Raw genomic sequence first — 20,769 nt, 5'->3', positions numbered from 1 at the left:
CTAGCAGAAGATCCTGGAGCTAAAATCGTAAACTTAATTGTCTCAGGCAAATCGAGATACATGCCACTTTATGAATAAGTTTAACTTGATTTTTATATAAATGAGAACTATTAGGGGGTTTTAATAATGAGAATGAATGATATGATCAAAGTTGTGCTTTACCAAGATCACCTGACTGCATTGTAGAAAATGGATTGAAGGGAGGAGAACTGGAGGCTGGAGGCAACTTAGGAGAGTCTTGCAAAAGTCTGATAATTATACCAAGAGGATACAGCACAGGGGAATTTGAGAGACTCTTTAGAAGTTATTACTGGCATAACTAATTGGACATGGAGAACTAAAGGGGAGGAAAAATCAAAGATGTCATTTCAGATTTCTGACATTGACAACCAGGAAAATGGTAGTACCATGCACTGCGATGGGGCAGGAAAACCTTTGCTTTAGAACGTGTTGGGCTTGAGGACCCTTAAGAACACCCAGACAGAACTATCAGGCAAAAGTACTGTATTATGTGTTTGGAACCCAGAAGAGAGAGAGAGAGAAATTAGGGACAGATGTTTTAGCGGTTTCAAAAGATTTTTGAAAATTGAAACCATGGGACTGGATCAGATTGCTTGCAGAAAATGTGAAGAGTAAGGAAAGAAGAGAGGTCAGGACCAAATTGTGAGGAATACTAACCTTTAACGGATAAAGAGGAGAGTAAAAAGAGAGCCATAAACAAGACTGTGAATGACTTGAGAGATAGAAACAAACCAAGTAGGATGCCTCAGATACCAGAGGAAGAGTGTTACAGGAAAGCATCAAAAGCTGCAGGAGGCATTAATATGAGGTGACTGCCTCTAGTGATCTTGTAAGAGCAAATGTAATGACATTAATGCAGAAGCCAGAATGCAATTTCCAAAACATGTGTGTCTTGTCTCATTCTGTTTCCCCTTTCTGTAACTCTTTCGACACTTTAACACTTTACCTCACTCAGTCCTTTTGGTCCTTCAAGGTAATTAGACCACATTGCTCCCTTATTGTTTTGTGCTTATCTTCATTGTATCCCTGTATTGTAGGTTTGTTGAAATAATAATTTATTTGTTAGTTTTCCCAAAGACAAAATAGAAGACAAAAAATATTCATGATTATATCCCCAAGTCTTAGCATAGGACTTGCCATAGATGTGAGCTATTTAGTAAATGTTTATTGAATTAATCCAAAAGGAGGCAACTATTCCTGAAGGTCTATAATTCAATGTGAAGTGGTAGTTCAGAAAGAGATCACTCTAACATAAAAAAACAAGTAAAAACAAATTTTATTATAACTACACCCATTTAACTATATCTACCAACTAACTCTTCTACATTTAGTTCTTGTATTTCCTTTCCAGCTCTTTGAGTTTATTTGTAATAAGAGAGCTATTTCATTAAATCTGTATATTCAGAATTATAAGTGAAAAAGGCTGCAATTTCAAATTTACTCACTATTTATTTCCTGGGCATCTGTTAGTACAGGGTAAGTTTTGTTGAGATGTAATATTGTTTTATTGCACTTAAAGAGATCTACTAAATGCTTATCTTTCAAAAGTTGTAATAATTAGATTTTTTCAATTTTCATGTGTCATAGACAAAAGTATGATGTCATATTTATCAAAAAAGGCAATGAAATGTCATTGAGATATTTATAGGGCAATCAGTTACCTGTCAACAAAGTATAATTCAAATCTCATTTTGACTTTTGTCTGTGAAACTATTATGACTAAATAGAGAATTAAATATATTTTGTCTATGTGCTTTTTTGTAAGTTAAATCAAAGGTAGAAGAAAAACAGCAAGAAGAAAAAAATCTTACAATTTAAGTCCTAATCCTATTCACCTCCAATAAAAGTAATTTTCAACCACATTAGAAGAAAACAAGATGTATTTTTAAAAATTTAAATACAAGGATATTAGCAAAAGTCATCTAACTTTAAAATAATAATTTAGATGCCAATCACATGGAAGTAAACTAATAAAGTAAATAAACGAATTACTGAGAAGCGGAGATTCTTCCATCCAATCCTCTTTCCTCCTTTCTTCTTTCCTTCCACAGGATTTACTGTATCAAGAAGTGAAATAAAATAGCTGAGTTAGTTGTCGGCAATGTTTCCACTCTTCTGGGAAGAATGACATACATATGCAAGTATGAACTACAAAATATTTATCGTGTAATTCACGTAAGTCATATGTACCTTAAGGACATTTTTTTTGCTGATTTTTTGCACAAGGGAGCCCCACATTCTCATCCTGTGCCCGGCCCCACAAACTATGACCTACAGGAAGAGTATGGTGTCCTGAAAGTGAAGAAAGTGCTTTCCAGATGGGGGAAAAGCTCTGTCAACTGTGTCAAATGCTGGTGAGACTTGAGGGAGATGAAGACTCAAAATTGATCATTGTTTTTGGCATGGAGACTATCTAATTAAGCTAATTCTATCAGCTTAGATGGTAAAGTATATGTGCATAATAGTTTAACTCTCATAAAAATAAGGGAGAAGGTATTATACATTCACTTTTACCTGTGACATTTTCATTTAAAGATACTGGTTTTATTTATTCTAACTATATCTGATGTACAAATAAATTAACTTTTGTTTAATGACAAAATAGAATCACCCTAGAACTGAAATAATTTAATAACTATAATTATACTTTGTTTATGTATTCTGTTGTGGCAGGTAAACATACTATTTTATTTTTCTTTCTCTTTTTCTTCTTTTCTTTCTGTTTTTATTTTTCTCCTTTACTTTGAAGATGCCTACACTAAAAGGATTGAATTATTAGATCAAATCTGGCACTAAAAATAATAGTTCATCAAAGAAAATCTATATTTTCCTACTTTGTTTGCAACATGAAGAGAGAGAGATGAAGTACAATGATTTGCCCACCTCCATGTTATTATTTACATAAAAATAAAAATTTCTAGTTTAATCATATAGTAGCTCAAGTCAGCCACTAGATGGCAGATGTTACCATATTCAAGAAACCCTTTCCTTACAGAAAACTGTTTATAAGCTCGTTTAGAATAACAAGTTGCAGAGAAAAAAAAATTCGATTGATTCATCCTCTCCATCCTTCCTGCTCTTGAAGAATTCATTTTGGGGCCTGATTTCTATGACAGTTTTCCTTGCTTAGAGATGGAAGGATTAAACCTTTCCCCTATATATAAGATGGATGATTCTGAAAGTAATTCTGGAGTCTTACCAACTCCATAAAATATAAAGTAGAATCACAAAACTGGATAATAAATTGCATTTAAATGACTATGAAGATGAATGGCAATGTTGCACTGGAATGTTTTCAACCAAGACCAAATGGATAACCCCACTGATGCTTCTTATATCTTACAAGGAAGGAAATGACATACAGATCAAAAAGCAAAACTAGGTATTTACTTCTGTGTTGTACTAGTTACATTACATTTTAAAAATGTTGACATATTGTTTGTTCATTTGATCACAATGTTGGTTACTTATTCCTTATATGGCAATATGTAAGCAACATCAGCTTGTAAAATGAGAATCTTTTTAAGTTTATAAATACCCTAAAGCATAAAAAAGGTTGATCTTTCTCCTTTTTTTTAGAGACAGGGTCTCAATCTGTCACCCAGGCTGCAATGCAGTGGCAAAAGCACAACTCACTGCAGGCTCCAACTCTTGAGTTCAAGCAATCTTCCCTCCTCAGCCTACCAACTATCTGGGATTACAAACATGCTGATCTTTCCTAATAATAATTAAGGGCATTCTTGCTGTTTGATAATTTTGTGAATTTTTTTATTAAAGTAGCTGTTGATATCTTGCAATATTTCATACCCGATAACTTTTTGTGGGGGAAGATGGGTAAAAATTAAAAGAATGGGAATTGATTAGCACGAGGAAAATTTGGAACTTAAAGAATCAGGGTCAGAAAATAAACCAAATTTCCTCCCCGAACTCTCCATCACTCCTGAGACACATGCCACGACATGCTCTCTCCTTGGTTTTCCTTTCATCTCTCTACCTGCTCCTTCTCAGTCTGTTCCTTGAGGTCCTCTTCTGCCTGTTTCTTAAATTCTTTTGCTCTCAGCTCTTTTGCTTCTCACACTTTACTATTGCTGTATGCACTCTTGAAGGATAATTTAATTCTTTCATCTACAGTGAATACACTGGTCTCTCTTCAAATCCTAGGAGTTCATATGGCTATAGTTAGGCTCTGGCATTAGACTGCCTGGGTTTGAATGCTAGTTCCACCATTTAATCATAGGTGATCTTGATAAATTACTTAACTTCATCGTCTTAGTTTACTGTCCTGTAATTTGAGAATGTTAATAGTCCTGCTATCTTGTTAGGTTAGACTAAAGCAATTTTCATAATGCATTTACCACAGTATCTGGCAAAAAGTGAAAACCTAATACATGATTCCATGTAGGGCTCTTTCTTAGAAAATAGAGCCAGGCCTACTGGATGTCTCCACTCAGATGTCTTATAAAAACCTGAAGACGATATATCCAAATCTTTTGAATCAATACCTTACTTACCTATCCCCAAATCAGTTCTCTTTCCTAAATTCCCTGTTCAAGTTAGTGGCAACAATAGTATGTAATTTTGTCTCTCTAATCTCTCATATTTATTTAGTCTCTACATCCTGTTGACTCTACCTGGTAAGTATCACCTAGGCTTATCTTCTTCAGTTAATTCCTATTCCTTAAGATTGTTTAAATCCATTCATTAAATGAGTGAATGTATTGTCAACTGTAATGGGATCTGTAGACATACTAGTGAAAAAGGCAGTGAGGCCCTGTTCTCCCTGGATTTATAGACTACTGAAAAGAAGGCTGACATAAAACAGAGAAATTGCAAATAACTCTTACCTTAATTTGTCTCCTCAGCAATTCCTCACCTAGATTGTTAACATTATTTTTCATTCTCTCTTCTTTCTACCATATCTGTAAAAAATTGCCAGAATTTTCTCCTTAAAACCAAATCTAAATCTTAAAATGCTATCCAAAATACTCAACAGCCCAGTTTTAAAATTATAGACATGATCAAATCATATCTATTTAAGTTATTAAGTTATTCAAATATAGCCTAGTATTAGGAAATCCATTATTGTAAGTCATTAAATTACCAAGCTAAAGAGAAAAATTATTTGATTATCTTCATTAATGCGGTGGATGCATTAGACAAAATGTAACACCCATTCATGTTAAAAATAATCAGTAAATTTTCTTAGCATATTAAAATATATTTACATCATCCCAAAAGCTTTGGAAACTTTAATGTTTAATATTTAACATTATAATATTTATTCTTGAAAGGCAGGAACAAAGCAAAGATACCTACTATATCTACAACATTTAGCATATTGCAGACACTAACTGTATTAGTATACAAGGGCTGCCGTAACAAAATACCTTAAACTGGGTGCTTAAACAATCGAATTTATTTTCTCACATTTCAGGATACTGGAAGATCAAGGTGCCAGCAGGGTGGGTGCCTGGCAAAGGCTCTCCCCTTGGGTTGCAGGTGGCTATCATCTCACTGTGTCTTCCCATGACCTCATCTTTGTGTGCATGAGGGGAGAGAGGGGTGTGTGTGTGTGTGTGTGTGTGTGTTGTGTGTGTGTTTGTTGAGGGAGTGAAGGGGGATGCTAGATAGTATATTTCTCTGGTGTCTCCTCTCATAAAGACACTAATTTTATTGGATTTGGGCTCAACTCTTGTGGCTTCATTTAATCTTAATTGCTTCCTTACTCCAAATAGAGCAACACTGAGGGTTAGGGCTTTAATATATAAATTTTGGAAGGAAACAAACATTCAGTGTTTGTGTATGTTGATACATTAACCAATGTAATCATCAAGCATGAAAAAGCAACTAATGGGCATCAGTTTGGGAAACAGAGGTAAAACTATTTATTTAGAGAACATGTGATTATATATCTGGAAAGCTCAAAAGAATCCATGGGGAAATATAATAAACAATAAGAGAATTCGACAAAATAATGTTATAAAATGGCACGTAAAAATCAATAGCATATATAAGTATATATGTATACATATATATAAACAAAAACAGTGAGAATATATAAATGAATAATAGATCTCATTTGTGATAGAAAATAGAGAAAAAAGAAGAAAGCACCTTGGCATCAACTTAATCAGAAATGTCTAATATTTATAAGAGCAAAACTATAATGTGCTTTTGAAAGAACTAGTCACAAATAAATGAAAAGAAATACCATCATCTGGGAGAGAGAGAAGGAAATATCATAAAGACGTTAGTTCCTCTTACTTACTTAATACATTTAATTTGATCTTAGTTCAATGTCTCTAGGCTTTTTTCTAGAGTTAAACAAATTGATTATAAAGTTCATTAGGAATTTAAAAACAAGTAAGAATAACCAGATAAACTCTAAAAAAGAAAAGCAATGTTCAGGACAACAGCTGGAAGGAAAAACTATATCAGATTTCTTTAGAAAGTACTATTAAAAACTTTATTATTTAAACAGTTTGATATTAGCACATGAATAGGCAGACAAACTAATGAAAAGGTAGAAAGTTCAGAAACAGATACAATCACATGTGACCATTTAGTATGCTTTATAGGTAGCATCTCAAATTGCTGGGTAGAAGATGGACAGTTAAATAAACATTGCTGAGATAACTGGATAGCCATATGGAGAAAGATAAAATTGGATCCATTTCTTACACCATAATCCAGGATAAATTCCCAATGGATCAGATATTTAAATCAAGGCTTTAAAAAGGAACTGTACATGTATTTTTAAAAAGCAGTTATGAATTCTTCTATAATCTGAAAATGGGGAAACATTGCTTAATATGACTCAAAATCTAGAAGACACAAGAGAAATAACATATATTTTGTTATATAAGTTTTAAAATTTTTCACTGTAAAAATATAACATAAGCAAAGAAATAAATACAAATCATAGCATGGGAACAAATATCTTGCAAACTATACCAGAAAAGTTAGTAATACTAATACCCAATACAAAGATATTCATAAAACATAAAAAGTTTTAAAGATTGAGAAGAAAAATGCCAGGATCTCTATGGTAGAATGGACTGTTCTGCATAAAATTGATGATAATAAAAAAAAAGGATTTTTTTTTTTATTTTTGAGATGGAGTCTTGCTCTGTCACCCAAGCTGGAGGGCAGTGGTGCAGTCTCGGCTCACTGCAACCTCTGCCTCCTCCTGGGTTCAAGCAATTCTCCTGCCTCAGCCTCCTGAGTAGCTGGGATTACAAGCATCTGCTACTATGCCCAGCTAATTTTTTTTTTTTTTTTTTTTTTTTGTAGTTTTAGTAGAGACAGGGTTTCCCCATGTTGGCCAGGCTGGTTTCAAACTCCTGACCTCAAATGATCCACCGACCTCGGCCTCCCAAAGTGTTAGGATTACAGGTGTGAGCCACCGTGCCTGGCCAATTGTTGTTAACCATATGAAAAGTTGCCCAACTTCACCCATGAAGGGATAGTTATTGACTCAGGGTGATGGTTACATGGATGTTCATTACCTACTTGCATACGCACATCTGATTGTGTCACTCATCTAGTTGTGAGCTGCAGATGGCTTCTCAAAACCTGTAAGATAAAATTCTAACAACTTAGCACAGCATTTAAGAATTTTTAGTCAGTATTCTGCCAAGCTGGTTAGCCTAATCCCTCACTGTTACCCAACTCCACATTATGCTGTGATCACATCAAAAGTTCTGTTATTCCACAAATTTGTCGTGTATTTTTTTCATACCATGCCTTTGCACCATGCTATTTCCTCTGTCCATGATGTCCTCTCCTTTCTTTTCTGCTTGGAAAAACCTGTGATTCTTTGACTTGAATGTCCAACTTTCATATGAAGCATTTTGCTTGCTCCTTTGAGTTTCCACAACACTTTATTCAGGCTTTGATTAAAGCACTTCTTACGCAGTTGTGTAGCAAACGGCTTTTATGTATGCCTCCACCATGGAGAGAGGTATTTTTCTTGCCCCAATCTCCCTAGCCAATTTCAGTGCCAAGCAAGCTGCCTGGCCACAAAGAGACATATAATAAATTTGTTGAATACAATAATTTTTATGCAGTTGCCAAAGAGACGTCAGCATTTCCTATACAAATCTTTCAGGAAGATGTCAAGGGGAATGGAGGCTGGAAAGCAGATTCTTACAGATTATGTTTACTTGACAGCCTGAGTTTTGGCTGTTAAGTCAGGACTCTTTTGGTTACAGGACAAAAATTCAACTTGAATCAGCTCTGAAATTGGCAATTTATTTGCTTCTAAAACCACACCTTGGAAATGGATTTGGTTTCAGAAGCAGTAATTTTTCTCTCTCTCTCATTCTGACACACACACACACACACACCCACACAAGCACACCTCTGCTTATTGCTGATTGCTGCCTTCATCATCTTAAGCCTATGATCTCCACAAGGCAACAACTGGCAACAGATAACTCTAGGGTCATATGCTTGCAGCATTTGCAACTAATAAGGAACAGAGCTACTTCCTGTCAACTCTGGTTTAAAAAATTCCATAAAACTACTCCAACTGCCCTGAGTCATACAAGTATCCCTAGGCTATTTTCCATGGCAAATAAGGTGGAGTATAGGATTGACCTCAGTCTGGTACCATGCCTGTTCTGGGAATGGGATTAAGTGATTGGCAGCTTCCATCAGAACTATATTTTGGAGTGCAAGAGGAGCAGCTTCCGAAGAGAATAAAGACTTCTTCTTGCCTACAGAGGGATAATTCTCCACTGTAGATATGAAGAAAAGGACAAGATGAAAATGTTGGAAGAAATATTATGTAATTTTTATGATTAAACCTTTCATATTCCTGATATATAAATATTGTAATTCAAACACATTTTAAAAGTTTATCAATCAAAATAAAAAACTGCTCAGGAATCTCATTTGTACACTTTCATCTTTTGTTTTCTTTCCTCTTTCTAATTATTCTTTAAATAAGAATCTACCTAAAGAGTACAATTCTCTAACATGAGCTTTCTAAATTTCATAAATTTTATTCTTTGTCTCTTATATTCTTTATTCTTTTACTGTGCCTATGTCTGCTAAAATCAAAGAATATTCAAAAAGAAAAGAAAAAACTGAAGAGAAAAAGTTTTTCTTGTCTATGAATAAGTTACTGCTCAAGGATATTTTGAGAGTGGAAAAAAATGGAGCAAGCATGTCCATGTTCGGTCTTAACCGAATTTTCTAAGGGTACTTGTGAAGTTGTTAAAAGTCTATATCCAGAAACTTGGGCTAGCTGGCAAGTATCACCACCCCACTCTGGGAACAATGTGACTGCAGGTAGAAAGGGTGGTTGTAAGGTGTTACCATGCTGGCTTGGTAGCCCCAACAAGCAGCTTTTTCTTGGACTAATATGATCCGCGTACATTTGAGTGCCCATTATGTGCAAAGAATTGTCCTACAAACCATGGATGGATAAGAGAAATTCCTCATGAGATTAACCCTACATAGGAAGAGAAATATGAAAAACTGCGGGGTAGGATTTTAAAATAACAACTGTTCTTTTGCAAATTAAATCCTTTAATGTAAAGACACATTTTACTTAGCCTGTCTGTATTTTCTGCTTTTTTTTTTTTACAATAAACATATTTCAAGGTTCATAAAATACAATGAAATAAATAAGTTATTCTAAAATATTAAAGGATACACCTCCCCTGGCATCAAATAAGTTCAAATCCCATTTCTGCCAGTCACCAGTTGTGTGAACTTGGGCAAGTTGTTTAATCTACCCAATAACACTGTGAATATTACAGAAGATAAAATGTAATAAAGTGGTTGATACTGTGCCTGGAATGTAGAAGTTGGATGAAATAGATTATGTTCATCGTTCTTCTTATTAATGTGAAAGACAATCTTAGTTGAAGTCTAGAGAAAAATAAAATCTAGAAACAGGTGGTAACTGACCCAGTTTATTCTTTCCCAATATTTGCTCAAGTATGAATTCTCTAGGCTCTGTCAGCTTTATACTCAACTCACTCAGAAAGCACCTCAGAGTTCACTGTCAGGGGGTGTCCAGGGCTTGGGTTGCTGTTGCCTCATGTTTTATTTCTAGTAGCAGGAGCTGGCTAAAACTTCAGCCCTGTTTCTAATTAGAGCTTTAGAACTAAGTGACATTTGCCGTCATGTGAGTCCAACCTTGGGATTACTGTGGTCTATATGTTTCCCTCTAATTCAATCTCAAGGAGGGAATAAAATGGTAGTTTTTCTTTTTCTCCTTGTTTTGGCAACTTTATTTTTCAATTAAAAGTTATTCAAGGTGAAAGTGGTGAATAGTGACAGCTTCTTGTTTGCCTCTCCTTTGTTCTTCCCTCCCACACACCTAATTCTGGATGGGCTTTGGCAGTTTCTTCCACACAGTGGGGAAGTTAACTGCTGACTCTTCCCAATGTTTACTGACTGCTAAACCAGGCTTTCTTTTGAGAGGAACCTCTTTATTTCTTTCTCATGACCAAAATCTATTTATACAAACAAAATACATCTATTTTTATCCAACTTAAATGTTCTCAGCCAGTTTAGTCAAACTCTTTTGACTTAAGTTTGTTTTCCCCAGGCTCACTGTTTGAATAGTTTTAGAGACAGAAGTTACATCCTTGCATATAGCAATGCAGTTGTGGCGGGGCGGGATGGGGGGAAATCACACAGCACAATTCTCACTAATGGAGCTATTGGAAAACAGAATTGATGGCTCTCTAAATATGGAAGCTACTACTACTTGTTCTTAATACAGTTCTACAACCGGTTCATTTAATAAGGACTTATTGTGTGCCAGACAGGGCACGTGAATAATTTATGTATTCCTCTTAACAACCCTATGAGTTGTTATTATTTTCCATCCCATTTTACAGATGAGGAAACTGTGGTTTAGAGTGGTTAACTAATTGGGCCAATTCTACCCAGATAGTGAGTGATTACATCTGGGACATGCTAATTAAATTGTTAAGGTTAATAGATTCTATAATTTCCTCATGTCAGGCAGAAATATAACCATTGAATCAAATATTTTCAATGTTTATTCACAAAAGTGTGAATTGAGCTCTAAAACCTATTTGCATTAAATGAACAACAAAAGGGGTTTATCAATCAATTGAAAGTATGTTGCTTTTTAAGCGTAATCTATGTTGCCTGCTGTTATAAGTTTGTGGGCTTCTCAGATCTCTACAGCATTTTAGAACTCAAAGGGATTTAGAATCCATTTACTTCAGTGTTTGTTCCTACAATGCTCAGATGCTGTCTAGTTTCTCGATGAGTGTCTTGGAGGAAGGGGTTGGGTTATTTGGCACACCTGGGGTTGTCTGGCAGAATAATTAATCCCATTTATAATACAATGTATAGATCATTTTCAGCTGTGACTGTTCTGTAACTAGTTGGTAAGAAACTGGTAGTTCAGTAAACTTATTGAAGCATTGACTAAACTGATTGTCTGAATGTTTAAATGTTAGACCAGTTTTAGTGATAGCATTGGTTGTATGACTTGACAAGGAAGGAAAATAAGTCAGTCTTCCTGAGATTTATGTCCAGGATGTACAAACAACTTGGATTTTCTCAGATGCTCTTAATTTCCAATTTTCAGTTATTTTCTCTCCATAGTCCATTGAAATGTCCTCTAAATTCTAGTTTATAGAAATTAATAACTGAATGAATTAAGTCAGCAAACATTACAATATCCACTAGCTACGAAAGATGACACAACACAAAAGATGTGGAATCATAAACCTGGGGCTATCTGGCTGCATAAAAGTTATAATTACTAATAAAAATGCATGAATGTCTAACATATATGAGGCACAACTCTTTATGAATACGGTACTTTCCAGTCATAAAGTTTTATAAAACCATGATAATAAAAATGCAAGTGTAATTGAGATTGCAAAGAAAACGAATACAGTACAAGGTGTATGATGGGATAATCATTATGTCCACTATAGGCCATTACTTTGTCTATGGTAGGAAGAAGTTTGAATTATATTCAGAAGGATTTAGTGATGCTTTAATATATCATGCACCTAGGCAGAAATAAGTTTCAATTATTTCTGCAAATATATATGTGTATAAATTGATACATAATCACCAGAGGCAGTAGTCGTTGGAGTGTAAATTCTAGGGATTGACTGCCTGGCTTCAAATCCTGACTCTGCCACTTATTCATGCATAGCTTGGGCAAATTTCTTAATTTCGCTGTTCCTCATTTTCCTCATCTGTAAAATGGAGGTAACAATAAAATCTAAATCCTGTAGTTGATATGAGGATTAAGGGACTCAAAATAGTATGAATATTTATTGAGTTCCTGCTGTGTGCCAAGCACTATTCTATATCCTGGAGATATGGAGGTGAATAAGACAGGGCCCCTGCCCTCATCTGTTAAGACAACCAGTAAGCACACAGTATGAATAAGATAACTGAAAATTCTAAGTGCCAAGAAGACAATGGAAGCATCTTTTTAGAATGACTGAACTCATAATATAGCTTGAGGATATGACTGCTTAAAATATAAGTAATATAAGCATGCATATGTACAAGTATCCAGGATTTACAGTTGGCTTTTGGCACCTGCTCACTAACGAACTTGTGGAATGGCTTTGCTGGATATATCTAACTAATATTTTGGTTTCTGTTCAATACAGGCTGCTCATCTCTTCTTTTCTGTGCTCTCCAAGATCTGTTGCACCTTCTTCCCTGTAAGCAGCCCATTGATTTTTAGGGCTGTGACTTTCCTAACCCCTTGCCTTCACTGTGAATTGCCCTACATTATCCTGGTGAGAAGACATCAGAGTACTGCTAAGGAAGCTTTGCTTCACTCTCAATATGTTCTGTAAAAAATGCCTACAATTAAGAGCTGTATTAACAGAGAATGTCTTTTCTCAGTATTTGCATCATGCTGCAGCTCTTACAGTCCATCTCCGCCTTTCTCTCCCTGGCCTCCACTGAGATTTTGCACATTGTCTTCTCAGCTGTCATGATGGGTTATTTAGCTTAATTTGTCTGGAAGAGTGACTGTCTTATGGGGATTTGTATTGAAAGCAGATTTCCCTCATTATTCAGAAATGAGAATGCCATGACACTTCATAGGTAACACCAGCAGTCTTCCCTTGGCTGGCAGGAGTCAGGAAGTTTACTGTTTAACCTTTTCATGCCCACTTTTATGTAGGCAACAAGAAAATATAGGATAGTTTCTAGTGTAAAGTGGGTATAACAGATTGGACCATAATAGCCAATTACTGAAAAAATAGTTCTTTGTTAGGTCATTTATAATAAATTTTAGGTTGAAAATATCTTCTCATGGGATAGAAGTCTCTGATATTGAAATATTGTTATGCATGTAGCACTTATTAGAGCTGTTTGCTGAAATAATTTCTAAGTATTTTTCAGAATTGGTGTTGAATTACAAAGACTGAGTCAGTGAGAATGGAAGTACATTTGCTAGGCCTATTTTAATATCAATAGAATTGATGCATGGGGCAAGCAGAGGGAACATTCAAGAATTTTCCTTTGCTATACAACCCTTCTCAAGAGAATAAATTATTATAGTTTTCTTTTTAATGTAAGCTGGACCTTCAATGAGGAATATTTCTTCAGGTTTTTGTTTGTTTTGTTGCTTTTTTTTCAACTTTAACACACTTTTATAAAGACCATTCATTGCCTGTGAGATTGCAGCATAGGAACTGTGTATCTCAAAAGGCCATATTAAGCACCTAGTTATAAATACTTGTCCATATTGAGCCTCAGAAAATGATACCCTGAAGTGAAGGATTCAGATGTCTTTTGCCCCTCATTCTCCCTCAAGGTGAACCATAAAAACTGGAATTCCTCTTCCCTAAGGTGGGTCATACAAACCATATCCGCTTTTCCTCAAAGCCAAAAATAAAAGCTAGAATGATTACTCTAACCTTGTCCTGCCTTTCTATCTAGGAGCTGGCCATAAAGACATTCTCTGACCTCCCTTTATTTGATAGTAGGTCATCAAACCCTAATTCCAGAAAGAGTCATGCCCCACACCCAGGAGGAAGAAATTGCCACACAGAGAGGCCAAGAAGAATCAGAATAGACAGTTCTTATGGGTTTCCACACACAGTCCATTACTATTAGATAATTCCTCCTTTGTCTGATCACGTTTCTACACAACTGTCCACTCCATTGAATCTAAGCATAAAGATGGATCATTTTCCCTGGTTCTTTGAGCCTTCTTTCAGAAGGCTTCTCTGTCACGTAAAAGTATGATTAATATTTGTCATGCTTTTTTCTCGTTAGCCTACCTTTTGTTATAGGAGTGTTGGCCATGACCCTTATGACGGATGGGGAAAGACATCACATCCTTCCTCTCCTACTTGCAGAAATATGAATACTCAAGGTTAATGTCAAGGCAAGAAATCTATTTATCAATTATTTAATTAAAGTAACACAAATTGTATCTTTAAACCATGATTTAAAAATTTAGCTAGCATTTATTTTGCTATGTTCTGTTGTAATCACATTTGTGGTGTTATCACAGTTTCTATCAATTAAGTATTATCTTATCAATTTTTAACATGGTTAAACTGAGGCATTGAGAGATTTCAGCAACAAAATTCTTAATCATTATGTTCATCATTAGCACCATAAGGATTTCTAAGCAGGTAAAATTCAGGAAAAAGGTGCAAATTTGAATTAATAATTATGTAAGTGGGAGATTTTATTGTAATTAGCATTACCTTCAATGTCAAGCAATTCAAGGTTTAAAATAGAGCCTTCTAATTTTGTAAAGACATGATTTAGTAGGAAAGGAATTTGTCATTTGGGTAAAAGACTATTGCAGATGTTCATTGTATTTTGAAGGAATAGTTGCTATGAAAACATCTTTATTGACAACCACCACAGTCAGCAGTAACATATCCTTTTTCATTTCGGATTCGTTTTGTTACTAAAGGACGTTTGTTCCACTTCGCATCTGAATTGACAAGGAATGGACTCTTCAGCTCTGACAGGCAAGTGAGAAACCATTGGCTGACAGGATCAACAAAGAGACCAAGACAAAAACAAAACAAAACAAAAAAATCCACAGGAGTGGAGCTTAAAAATATATTTGTTTGAAACCCAGTCTCAGTAATGCCTTTATTTTACAATAGGAACTCAACTCTTAAGGTTGCTACTCTTTTTCTTCTATAGCATATTATATCTATCTTTGCTGAAATAATGGCAAAGGGATGCTGGAGTGCATGTCAGAATGGTGAGGGAATGAGGAATCATTGACTGGAGTCGTTTTCCAACTAAAGTAATAACAAAATGTAGGCTTCAGGGAAAAAAAGATACTTGAAAAGTTTAGATGAACTTTTTAAACCTAGAGCAGATAATTAGCAATGACCTTTTATTGCCTTTATTTCCTGGCAAGCGCCTGTAATCCCAGTTACTCGGGAGACTGAGGCAGGAGAATCCCTTGAATCCAAGATCATGCTACTGCACTCCAGCCTGGGAGACCGAATGAGACTCTGTCTCAAAAAAAAAAAAGTTTCCTTTGTTTTTATTAATTCAAAATTTCCTAAATTATAAATTTTTAAAACTTCATAATTGTTATATGTTCCACATGACTGTATTCAAGAATAATTTAGGAAAACATTATTGAGAAGATTTGTTAAAGCTTAATTTGGGTAAGTTGGGCATAGTGACATGTACCTGTAATCCCAGCTACTCAGGAGGCTGAGGCAGGAGGATTGCTTGAGGAGTCCAGGAGTTCAAGGCCAGCCTGGGCAACACAGCAAAACTCCATCTCTTAAAAAAAAAAGTTTAGTATGGGTAGATATATTTAATATCTATCCCCTAAGGGCAACATAAATATTTTGGCTCCTTATGTCAAGGATTTCTGCATCAAATCTGCTTGTCTTCATTGCTAAAATAATACATTAGAATCATTCTGTGCTATACAATCACCATAGACTTACAACTAAAAACACAGCTTTATCATTTACTAGATATTTACTTTTAGAAACAAGATGAAAGGTGGAAACCTCACTCCTGAAAGCTTGGCTACTACCACACCTCAATTCAAAGGACCAATTGTGTCCTGACCTACAGGGAAGAGGAGGGCCTTGTAAGACTCAGGCAGGAATTGTAATATTCATGGAAGAGAAAGAAGACTTTATGTTATGAAGTAGAAAGAAGGAGGCAGACCTTATATTTGAAAAGGTTCAGAGGATGTCACCCCAAAATATGCCACTCTGGCCTAAGGACTATTTTGAGTCAAAGGCAATTAAACAAAACAAAACAAAACAAAACAAAAAACAAGAAGACACGAGAAAAACTCTCTGTTATCCTCCCCCTCTATCAGGAAGGGCAGGATGATTCTATATTACCAGAAACAGCTATAAAGTCTACCAGCCCAAGGAAGGCACCAGAGAGGAATCTACATAGTATATAAAACAAACCTACTAACTAGACCTCATCCTCCATTAACTTTTCTTTTCTTTTCTTTCTTTCTTCTTTCTTTTCTTTCTTTCTCTCTCTCTCTCTCTTTCTTTCTTTCTTTCTTTTTTTTTTTTGAGACAGAGTCTCACTCTGTCACCCAGGCTGGAGTGCAGTGGCATGATCTTGATGATCTTGGCTCACTGCAACCTGTGCCTCCCAGGTTCAAGCAATTCTCCCGCCTCATCCTCCGGAGTAGCGGGTATACAGGTGCACCCCACCATGCCCAGCTAATATTTTGTATTTTTAGTAGAGACAGGCTTTCACCATGTTGGCTGGAGTGGTCTTGAACTCCTGACCACAGGTGATCCACTCGCCTCGGTCTCCCGAAGTGCTGGGATTACAGACGTGAGACACCGTGCCCGGCATCTTCCATTAACTTTTCCCAAAAATTTACCTTCCCACAATTTGCTGCCCCTAGAAGCCCAAAGAAGCCCAAAGTTCCTTTCCTTTGTCCCGACACTTCTCAACATATTTATTATTCCTTGTTCAGATTGTTATATAACCCTAAGGTCTAACCACTCATTTGAGTTATACATTAGTGACAGTTCCCATTCTTATGCATTGTGCCTATGTTAATAAACTTGTTTTTATCTTGTTTAATCCGTCTTTTGTCAGTCTAAATTGCAGAGCTCCAGCCAATAGATCTAAGATGCGTGGAGAAACAAAGAATTTTTTCTTCCCCTATATAATCATAAATTCATAAACTTCAAAAATACGATTTGAAATGCATGCTGAGAACATGCATTTAAAAAAGGTTTCATTTTTGGTTTTTGTGCAGCAAAATATAAAGGATCTATCATTTATTAAATGCCTAACAATTTTTCTCTAACCTGTGGGTTTTATGAAGCTTTTCTCCATCTAATATTGGCTGTCTTCTTTATCATTAACCTATTGTAAAGATCAAGAGTTTATGTTTGTCACTAACATTTTAATTTATTAATAATTTCAAAAATAAAACTGTGCCTTACATGCTAAATGTTAGTTTAATAGAAAGAGATATGTAAAATGAATAGTTCTATATGAATAAATTGGAACTAATGCAGACAATTACAGAAGTTTTTATTGAATATTACATCCTGCTTATTAATATGTGTTGAATCAACATATGTAGCCAGAAAAATGAAGAAAAGAGATTACATTTAAAATATCAAAATGTCAAAAATATTTGCTTTCTGTTTTTGTGAGCTCTTCCTCTCCTTCCCATTACTGGAAGGAGTTAAATGTTTCTACTGTATTTCTTTCACACTACTGCGAAGAAACACTAGCGATAAGGTTTTAGACTATATCCTTGCAGATATGTTTCCATGTATTCATAAGTGGGTATGTAGACATTCTTTATATAGACATAGGGATATTTTTCTATATATTTATACTTTTAAAATTTATTGTTGACGTTATTTGATGTCAATACACTAGAGATTTATGCTTTTTAAATTTATTGTTGACATTATTTGATGTCAATACACTAGAGATTTATGCTTTTTAAATTTATTGTTGACATTATGTGATGTCAATACACTAGAGATTTATGCTTTTTAAATTTATTGTTGACATTATTTGATGTCAATACACTCGAGATTTAAGTGACCATTTTTAATGACTAAACATATGGAGGTACAATAAATTATTTAACCAGGTCTTTCTTAATAGATGTTTATGGAATTTCATCCTTTTTTTGTACTGAGAACAATTAATGAACTTACTTTACATACATCTTTGCATAATTACCTAAATACTTTCTTATAATAAATTGTAAATAAATTGGGATTAAAAAGATAGATTTTAAAAGTGTACTTTTTAGAAACCAAGTGTGTACCTTTAAATTGTCTTCTAGAAAATCCACATCAATTTATACGTTTACTATTAATGAGGACAATTTGTTTGCACATACCTTCAGCATCACTGAAATTTATACATCTTTTTATTTTTCCTAGAAAATCTCTCTTCAGAAGTCTGGAAAAGCAGAAAGAGAAGAATGAAGAAATGTCCACAAAACTGCTCCTATCCTTTACACCACATAGGACCAAACTCTTGCCTTTCATCAGTTTTCAGTTTGTACATTAATGTATCCTGGTGAAGTTCCTCAACCACTTCTGCAACATTCAATTTTAACTTATATTTGCCCACATTATTTCATTTGTGATTTGGACACATGCAGGCTACTGAATATAATGGATACAAATCTCTCACTGATTCCCTTGAGCTATTTCATTGTTCTGCTTTCACAGGCAGGAGACAGTCAAGAAATAATGATTCAGTTATTTCTTAAACATTTCACAATTCTACATTCAATAAAGAATATGTGAATTCCTGGAAGTTATGGTATTTGTGAAATATTTAACATCAGTTCCCATGGAAAGCATGGACACATCAACAAGCCCAAGTCTCTTAGAATTTCGTTCTGCTAGTTCACTGAATTCCCAAATGGGATTTGAGCATCACCACGGGAGTTGCAGGTAATGTTAGCAGAAAAGGTATAAAAATATTCTATAATAAAGTTTAACTGCTGACTAAAATGGCAGCTATGTTTTTCAGTTTGGAACATCAATGAAGAGGAGGCTTGGTGGATACAATCTTGCTTATCTCTCTATCTGGATTATGAATGTGAAAGGATATTACTAAAATCAAAAGCATAAAAAGCAATATGATGTGACACCTTGAATTTGTTTACTTACTGAATCATAGTGATGGATTTCCTAATGTCGAACCATGAGATGCCATAGATTTTAAGATATAGAGAAAAAAATGAATTAATAAAATGATATGACTGGAATATATTTAAATTTTAAGAACTTATTGCTAAACAGAAGAAATTATTATCTCAAAAATGTTAGCCAGGATATGAAACGCTGAAAATCTGAAACCATTGCTGTAAACCCAAGTGTTGGCTACTGTGGAGGTGGGGAGTTTGCTCAGGATGGAAGAGCAGGGGCCAGTGGAAATGTCTCCTTTTTAAAGGGGCAGGAGGAATGGCAAATTAAATACTCAAGTGGTTACACTTACTTATTAATTTTTATGCGTTAATAAAGACACATAAATTATATGTGATTTTTAGAATAGTTTATATTTTTAGAATAAGTTTATAGTTAGGGCTATGGGGAATCATAAAATAACATTAATTCAAAAACCAGGATGAGGGGATAAAAGAGAAACAACAGGACTAGCAAAAAGCTTAATATTATTAGCAAGAATATAAAGAGAGGTAAAAATCGAAAAAAGGAATAAACGGTAAATAGCAAATAAAGTGAGAAAAACACCGAAATATTAGTCTTCACACTGAATTCAAATGAACCAAATTTTCCTGTTATGAAACAAGGAATATCAAATTGGGTTTTTAAAAAATACAGACATGTGCTGTCTATAAGAAACACACTTGAAAAATGAAGGCAAATGTTGAAAAGAAAAGGATGTGCAGAATTATAAAGTCAAATCCAAATTTTAAAAAGGAGGATCGACAATATCAATATATATAAAATGAATAAAAATTTATAACAAATGCATGATAAAAGCTGTAGTTCAAGGAGTTTATAACTCACAAGGGACACAGCATCAAATATACATATACAAAAAATCCTCCAGAAACAAAAGTAATTTAACCAAGTGAGGATGCAATACATTAATAATGGAATAAGCAGACCCCTTTTCAAATATTTAAAAACATATATTTTAAAGTATTTGTATTCTACTAACTGAGAAAATGTTATTTTCTTATGTTATCAGACCATATACAATTGTGAATCACGTGCTGTACCTCAAAGAGGCCCACAGAAATCATTTTCTCCAGTACAGCAATTAAAAGTAGGAATCAACAGCAAAATCAAGATTAAAAAAACCAAAACCTCTCTTCTTAACAACCACTAGATCAAAGTAGAAATCAGATAACTATTAACGGCAAATTACCTTGCAATTAATTTTATGAGCACTTTACTTCAAATATGGAGTTGTGGCCTTGAAATTCTTACATAAACAACGACAAAAAAGCCTGAAATTTAGCAATTAAGAATTCAACTTACGGAAGTGGGAGGGGACCAAATTCTGTTATTCTAAGAGCTGAGCTATTTTAGGCTTCTGACTTATCTAGTATATTTAAGGTCATACTACACAGAAATCATGGGGAGGCCTGGCAAGGATTCAGGTCTGTTTTTGACAATTTCCATGTCATAGGCAGGAGCATTAATCAGGCAGCTCTTGCTCTGTGGGGCTCATGGGTAGATCCTCAGCCACAAATGCAGAAGAAGGTAGAAACTGTTAGGCATCAGCCTACCACATTGGCTGCTCATGAACAACTAGGAGCATCAG

General features: G+C 34.8%; 1 protein-coding gene across 7 annotated transcripts in view; it reads right to left on the bottom strand.

Moving 5' to 3' along the window:
• LOC743786 (uncharacterized) overlaps positions 1–20,430 on the bottom strand; it is a 67,456-nt gene extending 47,026 nt beyond the window's left edge. For all 7 annotated transcript variants that reach the window (XR_010155863.1, XR_010155862.1, XR_010155864.1 and 4 more), the window contains exons 1-7: positions 20,371–20,430; positions 19,146–19,166; positions 18,362–18,423; positions 14,289–14,356; positions 7,534–7,596; positions 4,866–4,940; positions 2,014–2,078 (exon numbers count right to left, since the gene is read on the bottom strand). The gene's annotated coding sequence lies outside the window, so the exon portion shown is untranslated. The remainder of the gene's footprint in view (positions 1–2,013; positions 2,079–4,865; positions 4,941–7,533; positions 7,597–14,288; positions 14,357–18,361; positions 18,424–19,145; positions 19,167–20,370) is intronic.
• Between the last annotated feature and the right edge of the window lie 339 nt (positions 20,431–20,769).

This window comes from Pan troglodytes, chromosome 2 (genome assembly GCF_028858775.2).
Source record: "Pan troglodytes isolate AG18354 chromosome 2, NHGRI_mPanTro3-v2.0_pri, whole genome shotgun sequence".
NCBI lineage: Eukaryota > Metazoa > Chordata > Mammalia > Primates > Hominidae > Pan > Pan troglodytes.
The sequence above is the reverse complement of the archived record's forward strand: the minus strand, read 5'-3'. Positions and strand labels throughout refer to the sequence as shown.